The sequence below is a fragment of the Canis lupus genome, chromosome 25 (assembly GCF_003254725.2).
Source record: "Canis lupus dingo isolate Sandy chromosome 25, ASM325472v2, whole genome shotgun sequence".
Classification (NCBI taxonomy): Eukaryota; Metazoa; Chordata; class Mammalia; order Carnivora; family Canidae; genus Canis; species Canis lupus.
In genome coordinates, this window is record NC_064267.1 from 30,392,641 (window position 1) to 30,402,307 (window position 9,667).

Consider the following 9,667-nt stretch of genomic DNA (forward strand, 5'->3'; position numbering starts at 1 on the left):
AGAAGCATCATTGATGATGATGCTGAGCAGGAAGAGGAGGAAGATATTGGTGGCTAACACTTAATCAGCACTTAGTAGATGGCTGGCAATTTTCTGGGTATATATCTATGTCTATATCTTTATTTGTATCTATAATTTAATCTTCACAACAATGCTACCCAGTAGCTACTCTTATCTCATTTTGCAGACAAAGAAACTGAGGTATAGAAAGATTAAGTAACTTGCTCAAGACCACACAGATAAGTAGGTGAAAAGGGCCATTGTTCCCAGAGTTTTAAGTCTTTAGCCACCATACTGTGCTGTTTCTCAACACTTCCAAACTAAAATGTGAGTTCCAGGGTAGTGTTTCTCAAAGTGCCAGTTATGGCTCATTGGGTTGTGAGATCAACTTAGTGGATGCCACCCAGCTTTAATTTCTTTTAATAGAATAGACTAGGAAACAAAATATCAAAGTGATCACAGGCAACAGTGGAAATATTGTTTTGTAGAAATCGTGCTTCAATTTTATATTTGCATATGTGTGTTCTAGGTCACAGCATAAGATGTATTTCTTCCTTCCTGGGGGTGGCAATCAAAGCTCTTTGAAAGTCATTGCTCTCCAGTGAATGTGGAGACCAGAGGTATAGCCCCAGGGGCTTTAGAGGAAGCTGTGCTGGAAAAAGTGAGATGCTTGGGGCCATGCCATCTGGAACTGTCTGCTTCTGAGTAAAGGGAGAAAAAAAGTGGCTTCAAGGGACTATTCCCACAAATATATCCCACCAGTGTTTCGAATCTCCTATGAGAAAACCCAAGGCCAGGAGGAAGCTTCATTCTCACTACTCTCTTTCATCAAACTCTTGCACCTACTATTCATTCTCTCTCTCTTTTTTAAAATATTTTATTTATTTATTTATTCATAGAGACACAGAGAGAGAGAGAGGCAGAGACACAGGCAGAGGGAGAAACAGGCTCCATGCAGAGGGCCTGATGTGGGACTCGATCCAGGGTCTCCAGGATCACTCCCTGGGCTGCAGGCGGCGCTAAACCGCTGTGCCACCAGGGTTGCCCTACTATTCATTCTCTGATAAAACCCTGTTAATTACCTGTCTATCCTTTGCGAAGGCAGTTCTCTTGGCTTGGCTTGCTCTTTCCTGCCTGGTTGAATATTAATTCTTACTCATTCTTTTAAATTCAACTCAGATATTAGTTTCCTGACTCCACCAATATTTCTGTACCTCTTACATGCTTTGATTATTATGCAATTATTTGTTTACCTATCTCTCTCATCTATTAGACTTGAAGTTCCTTGAAAACAAGAACCAGTTTTATTATTCTTTGTGTCCCAGGCAGTGGCTGCTTCAGAATTTCTGCATAGGATGAGATTATGGGCAGCAAACTGGTTAAAAGAAAGGCCAGTCTATTTGTCCCGAAGCTTCTTTGATAGAGCGTTTTACTGAAGCACTGTATATAAGGCCCAGAAAACATAATCAGTTACATATATCAAAGAGTATGGCTGATCCAGATTATGCAGAAGACTAAAATCTGTCAACAAGACACCTGGGTCCCACTAATCCTTAATGCCCGATATTGGAAACTGAAAACTCCAATTATGTGCTCAGCATGGAGCTAGCTTCCAACCATTAAAGAGGATTTCTACATTCAAAGGGTTTACATACCAGTTGGGATGCAAATGAAATGACCAAGGCCACGGATCTTAAATTTTCAGTTTATAACAAAATCCCTCTGAAAGCTTGTTAAAATGCACATTACAATGTATATTACAAACATTGGGTGTTTGTAAATGAAAATAATTGACGAAGCTCAGTAAAATATTTTTTTGAGGATATTGCCTTCAAATCCTCATTTACTTAAAAAAAAAAAAGCCATTTCCCAGATTTTTAGGTGCCAATCATGACTACAGTTTGAGGAATTCTGTACAATTAAGAACTAAGCCTTAGGCAGTATTTCCAAAGGCAAGAGGAAGGGAGAAGTCTTCATGGAGTGCACAGCACTTGAGCTGAGCCTTTAAGGATGAACAGACTTTAAACAGAGAGGAAGAGGCAGACAGAAGAAGGGAAAGCTGGAAATTTGAGTTGGGAATCACGAGCATTGGGAAGCAGCTGCTGCCACAGAACTGAATGAATTCTTCATCCAGGAAGAGTATACAAAGGAAAGGGCTCTTGGGAATCTCCTGGTGTTGTGGCAAGATGAGGAATTGGGGCCAAGAAAGAGCTGAATAAGAAGCATATTTCAAATCCTGAAATCCCAAAACAGTGGTTTTCAATGGAGGGAGTAATGCCTCCTAGAGGGCATTTTGCAAATGTTCAGCAGCAATTTTGGTAAGCAAAAGGAGCAGGTTATTTCCTTTAAATGGGTGGAGACCAAGGATGCTTGCCTGCACCAAGAGAATGTCCCACATCGCATTCTACTTCTGAATATAAATGAGAAACCTGTTATAATCATCTAAGCCCAGAACCTAGCTCAGTTTAACATGTAAACACAACTTTCCTCCCACCCCTACCCAATTTAAATATTTGCTGACTTTTGCAGGAATGCAATTTCTCAGGTCTGCTGGTCTCTGGTCTTGGCTCCCTGATTTAGCTCATTCCTCTTGCTCTTTTCTGTCTCCTGAGTCCTATTCCTGTTCATTCACTCTGCCGTGGGACTTGATTCTTCTTCCCATTCAGCACCTTCTCAGAGACAAAAGCTAATTTGAACCCACTCTTAGAACACTTAAAAGTAAGTCTTTAGGAGTCCCTGAGTGGCCTGGCCCAGTCAGTTGAGCATTGAACTCTAGATTTCCATTCAGGTTATGATCCCAAGGTCATGAGGTGGAGCCTTGTGTCAGAGCACAGAGTCTGCTTGAGCTTCCTCCTCTTCCCCTCCCCAATGCCCCCTTCTCACCTTCTCTCTCTAAATAAAGAAACAAACAAATAAATAAAATCTTTTTAAAAAGCAAGCCATGAAAGAATCATATTGCTTTCAAGTAAATTAAAGGCATGCCAGAACAAAGTCCCAATTGATTTAAAGGAATCCAACAAAACCCAGGACCAATAATGTAGAATTCAAAATGTCTGGCATTCAACAAAACCTTATTAGACATACAAAGAAGTAAGATAATATAACATTTATTCAGGAGAAAACTCTATGGATGCAGATACGAAATGACAACTATAATGGAATTAACCAAGATTTTAAGATCTCTGGAAATATGTTCCATATGTTCAAGAAACTAGTGGAAAGCAAAGAAGAAATGGAAGATATAAAAAAAGACCTAAATGCAACTTCTAGAATTAAAAATACAGTATTGGAAAAAAATTAAACTGGATAGCATTAATGGCTGGTTAGCTACATTGAAGAAAAACTTGAAATTAAAGACAAAGCAATAGAGACTGTCTAAAACTAAGCATAGAATTATAAGGACTAAAGAAATTAAGAACTAAAATAAAATTCTTTACCATATGTAAAATTTGAGTCTCAGAACGAGAAGAGAATGTTGGGGATGGTAAAGGAACAGAAAAATAGATCAAGAAATAATGGCTGGCATATCTAAGATTTCATAAAAAGTATAAGCATCAGGTTTAAAAATCCCAACAAATTTCAAGAAGGATAAACATAGAAAAACCATACCAAGACACATCGCAACCAAATTGTTGAAGAAAAAGTGACAAAGAGAGGGACGCCTGGGTGGTGCAGTTGGTTAAGTCTCTGACTCTTGGTTTCAGCTCCAGTCATGATTTCCAGGTCATGGGATAGAGCCCTCCTTTGGGCTTTGTGCTCAGTGTAGAGTCTGCTAGAGTTTCTCTCTCTCTCTCTCTCTCTCTCATTTTCTCTCTCTCTCTCTCTCCTTGTGCCCCTCTGCACTCTTTCTTTCTCCCTCAAATGAATAAACAAATCTTTAAAAAAAGTGATTAAGAGAAAAATATTAAAAACAGGGCAAAAAAAAAAAAGACATGATATACAGAGAATCAAAGCTAAGAGTGTTAGCACACTCTTGTCAGAAAAATAATTGTTACAGGCTGAATGTGCACACCCCAAGTGCCTATGTTGAAGTCCTAAACCCCCGCACCTCAGAATGTGACTCTATTTTGAGATAGGTCTTTAAAGAGGTAATCAAATAAGATCATATGCTGGGTCCTAATCCAATATGATTGGTATCTTTACAAGAAGAGGAGGTAAGGACAAAAATGTACAGAGAAAAGACCATGTGAAGACATGGCAAGAAGGTGGCCATCTGGGAGCCAAGGAGAGAAGCCTTAGAAGAAACCAATCTGGCCAACACCTTGATCTTAGACTTTTAGCCTCTAGAAGTAGGAACAAGTAAATGTCTGTTGTTTAAGCCACCAGTCTGTGGTAGTTTGCATGGCAGCCCTAACAAATTAATAAAATAATGGAGCAAAATCTTTAAAGTTCTGAAAGGAAAAAAATCTGGCAATTTAAAATTATATCTGCATGAAAAGTATCCTTTAAGAATGAAGGTGAAGTAAAGACTTTTTTCAGATCATCAATATCAGAGAAAATTCATTACCAGTAGATCTGAACTAAAAGAAATGATAAACTTTCCTTGGGCGGTAGAAGAATGCTATCAGATTTATGTAAAGCACTAAAGAGTTATCAAGGATCATAAATAGGTAGGTAGATATAAACACACTTTTTCTCATTTAAAAATGCTTAAAGCAAAATTAATGACAATGTATTGAGGGCTTTATGAAAGTGAAATATATTACAAGATGGCACAAAAGATTGGAAGTGGGAAGTGAAGGTATACTGTTGTAAGGTTTTTATGCTGTAGGTGAGGTGGTATGATGTTTGATGAGAGACTGAAGTAAGTTGAGGATGTATATTGCAAGTCTTAGAGCAACAATGAAAACAGAAATGCCAACAAGAAGAAAGATGAGAAGCAGAAAAACAGAGAGGCGTAGCTAATAAACCAAGACTGAAGATAAAATGGAATATTAAAAAAAAAAAAATCCAACCCAAAACAAGACAAAAGAAACAAAGACCAAGTGGGGCAAATTTAAAGCAAATAGTAAGATGGTATATTTACATCTAACTGCACTAATAATTTTTTCACCTATTGTCTTCATTTTTAGTGAGATATAATTTATATACAGCACTGTAAAAGTTAACATGTACAGCATAATGATTTACATATATTGAGAAATGATTACAGTAAATTTAAGTAGCATCCATCATCTCCTATAGATACATCAACCTCGTGATGAGAACTCAGAATTTACTCTCGTTAACAACTTTCAAATTATACTATATTGATAATTACATTAAATTTAAAAGGTCTAAACACTCCAATTAGAATGCATAGGCTGTCACATTGAACAAAAAACCAAGATGCAGCTGTTTGCAGACACAAGTAACCCACTTTAAATATAAATAGAAAGGAAAGGATGAATAAAGATATATGATGCAAGCACCAATCAAAAGACAGCTGGAGTGGCCACATTCCTATCAGACAAAGTAGATTTCAGAAAAAGGATTATTGCCAGGAACAAGGGGAGAAAGTATATAATAACAAAGGAGTCAGTTTATCAAGAGAAAATAATAATTCTAAATATATATTCATTTAATAACAAGAGCTTCACAATGCACAAAACCTGATAGAACTGAAAGGAAAAACAGTTGGCCAACTTGACCAACTAAAACATTATATCCAACAATAACAGAAGTACATTCTTTTCCAAGTACACATGGAATTCATCGAGAAGGACTATACTCAAGGCCATAAATCAAGTATCAAAACATTTAAGAGGATGGAAATGATACAAAATAAGTTCTCTGACGATGATAGATTTAAAGTAGAAAACAACAACAGAGATATGTGAAAATCCCCAAATATTTAGGAACTAGATAACATGCCCAAAATAACTCATGGATGAAAGCCTAAATCACAAGGAAAATTTGAAATATTTTGAACTGAATGACAACAAAAATATATTAAAAATTATAGGATGCAGCTATAAAAAATGCTTAGGCAGGAATTTATATCTCCAAATGCCTATGTTAGAAAAAGAAGATCTAAATTCCACCTTAAGAATTTAGAAAGAGGGGCAGCCTGGGTGGCTCAGCAGTTTAGCTCCGCCTTCAGCCCAGGGCCTGATCCTGGAGACCCCAATGGAGTCCCACACTTCGAACTCCCTGCATGACGCCTGCTTCTCCCTCTGCCTGTGTCCCATTCTCTCTCTCTCTCTCTCTTTCTCTGTCTCTCATGAATAAATAAATAAAATCTTAAAAAAAAAAGAATTTAGAAAGAGAAGAACAAATTAAACTCCAAGTAGTCAAAAAGAAAGCATAAAGATACAAAGAAATCAATAGAATTAAAACCAGAAAGATGAAAGCCAATTGTTCCTCTGGATGAAGATACAGAAATGATAGTCCATACCCGCGCATAAATAAAGGGAGTTTGGATTCCTTGCAAGTGTAGTGCCAAGCAGTGCTTCTCAAACTGGGCATGTGACGTGCAGGGATAGGCAAAGCTACAGTTAAATTGCACATCTTCCTAGAGGATCATTTTTATTGGAAAGTTAGGGGGACAATGTTGTTATGGTAAATATAAAAATGAAATATAATATAAAAATGTACCTAGATTTTTAAACTGCAGTAAAAAGCACATAATATAAAATTGACCATTTTAACCATTTTAAGGGTACAGTTTAGTAGTGTTAAGTATATTCACATTGCTGTGAAACGGATTTATAGAAACTCTTCATCTTGCAAAACTGAAACTCTGTACCCATTAAATAGCTCCCCTTCCCCCTCCCCTCAGCCCCTGGTAGCTACCATCTACATTCTGTTGCTATGAGTTGGACTACTTCAGATACTGCATGTAAGTGGAACTGGATAATATTTATCCAATTTATCCAATGTGATTGGCTTATCTCAGGTAGGATGATGTCTTTGACACATATTGTAACATGTGGCAGGATTTCCTTTCTTCTAAAGAATTGTATGAATTCCATTGCATGAATACAACACATTTTGTTTATCCATTTATCCATTGGTGGACATCTGGGTTACTTCTTCCTTTTGGCCAATGTGAATGATGATATGAACATATGGACATGATAGGGAGTTAGCTCTACCTACTATATTCTACATATCTCAGGGATCAGCTTTCACTTTTCTCTACCATTAGGCTTACTTTGACAGAAAAGTTTGTAAAGTCCTGGTGTCATGGTGAGAAACATGGTCTTAGAATCAGTACAACCTGGATTTATGAATACCAGATCTGCTATCAGTTACCTCTGTGACTCTTAGTAATGACTAAACCTTTGGAAGTCTTATTTGTCTACCTGCGAAATGAAGAATCAGTAACTAGTATAGTTACAATGCTTAGCACAGTGCCTGGCACACAACTAATGCTCAATAAATAGTAGCTAGTGCTACTCTATTGGTGTTTTCTGTAAATGAAACAGAAAGTCTGATTCTTCTTCCTCATAATATTGTCCCTCATGATTTGGAAATATGTCTACTCTTACTTCTTTTCAGAGAAGTACCCTCTTTGAAGAACTATTTTCTGTTTACCCTTACTTCTTACCTAGCTCTGCGAAGCTCCAATAATTACTTGCACATGCTGTTTCCAAATTCCTCAAATTTATTTCCTTCTGCTATAAGGGCTTTATAGTTGGCTTATAGCCCTTAAGATGTGATGCTCACTTGCATATACTGCTTTTGTAAATCCAAATGGGTTTAACCATTTTAGCAAGCCATTTGGCAATATGTAACATGACCCTTAAATATGTCCATACCCTCCAGAAAGAGTCCATATGCATTGACTTAGTTGTATTCTTTCTAAAAATCTAAAGAAGTATTCTGAAATGCAAAGCTTCATGAACACTAATGTTCATCAAAATGTGAAATATAAAAATGAGAATAATACAAATATCTAGGAATAGGGAAATACTTTAAAAAGTAGGGAACACTTAAATAATAGATGCTTATTAAAATTTACAATATTATAGGGAGCTTGATTCAGCAGTCCCTATGAAATAAAACATTCTTATATAGTTTTAAGTAGAAAAAAATAATTTTCAACCACACAAAATTATGCAGGCATAAACACAACACATGCTAATTTATGTTTTAGTCTTCCATTCTACTAAGATTCTATTACGGGTTAGGTCTTGTGCAAGATTCTGAGGACAGGTATAAACACAGTTAAAATTCTTTTTCTGAAATGTCTTGCAACCTAGCTGAGATAGAGTTTTTAAAAACTGTGATAAGTCCTATAATGAAAGCATATGTTTCCTGAGAATGGAACAGAGGGCAGGCCTTACTCTTCAGTGGAGTGGGGGCAGGATGATGGGCAGAGGTTACACAGAGGAATGATGTCTGAGCTGGCTTTTGGAGGATAACGAGGAAAAGGTCAGGCCAGCAGAGAATGGGAAGAAAAAGATGCGAAAAGGAGTAGAGAGCCTTCTGGACTAAGAGAATAACATGTGCAAAGGTGGGAATGTCACATGGCATTCTGGAAGTGGCAAGTGGCTCCCCAAAGCAAGGATTTATGGTAATAAGGGGAACTACCAGTAGCTGGAGCCAGAAGGATTGATAGGATTCTTCATGTGGCCAGGAGGAGTAGGAGTTAACCAGTATGGGCTTGCTCCTGTGACTCTTAGGGAGGATTTAAGGCAAGAGAACAACACATTTGTAATTTGGAAGGTCATTCTGATAGCAGTGAGGAAGGGGCTATGACTAGAAGCAGGAGTCTGATGGGGACAGTACAGAAGAAGTACAGGAGCAAGTACAGGAGGAAACCAGGCAGGGTGAGAGCCTGCACTAAGAACATGGTGGTAAGGGAGTAGAGGGAGGAAGGGTTTGAAACAGGAGGAATCAACAGAACTTGGTGACTATATAGAGAGATTTCCATGTTTCTGGATTGAGCAGGTGGGCAGATGGTGGTGCCATCATTAAGATGAGAGCACGGGAGGAAGGGAAGGATTTGGCTTGGGGTATGGTGATTTTGAGATGCGATTTCTTTAAGTAATATAACTAAATGGATTTCTTGATTACAATTAAGTCACATACCATGCTTAGAGCCGTTTTTCATTAACTCCATCAGGGAGTAACGGGGTGCCCTGTTTAACAACCAAAGCTAGGGGAATAATTTTGCCACAAGGAGACAGAGGCAATCTCAGAAGCAGTGATTGGAGTAATCCCAATACATGGTTAAGTTTAAGTCTTAGCTATAAATACACGTGCAAATGTATGCATGAATGTAGAGTAATTAATGCTAAATGTGTTGCACATTTTAACTTGCCTTGAGCATAACTTCAAATTATCATAAGTCATTGCGGTTGCAGGGATTCAGTTTCATAAGTATGTGTGTAGTTTGCATAACGAAACTTGAGATAATTAGATTCTGCACTTCCCAAACTCTCTTATTGCTAGGTGTCAGTTTACTAATTTCTGACCAAGAAATTGAAATGGTAATATGATTTCCAGGAATTGTTTTTTAAAGATTTTATTTATTTATTTCTCTCTCTCTTGTTTGAGAGAAAGAGAGACAGAGAATGAGCAGCATGTGCAAGCAGTAGGGGAAAGGCAGAGAGAGAGAGGGAGAGAGAGAATCTCAAGCTGACTCCACACTGAGCATGGACCTGGAGACGTGGGGCTTGATTTCGTGACCCCAAGATCATAATCTGAGCCCAAACCAAGAGACAATTAACAACTGAGC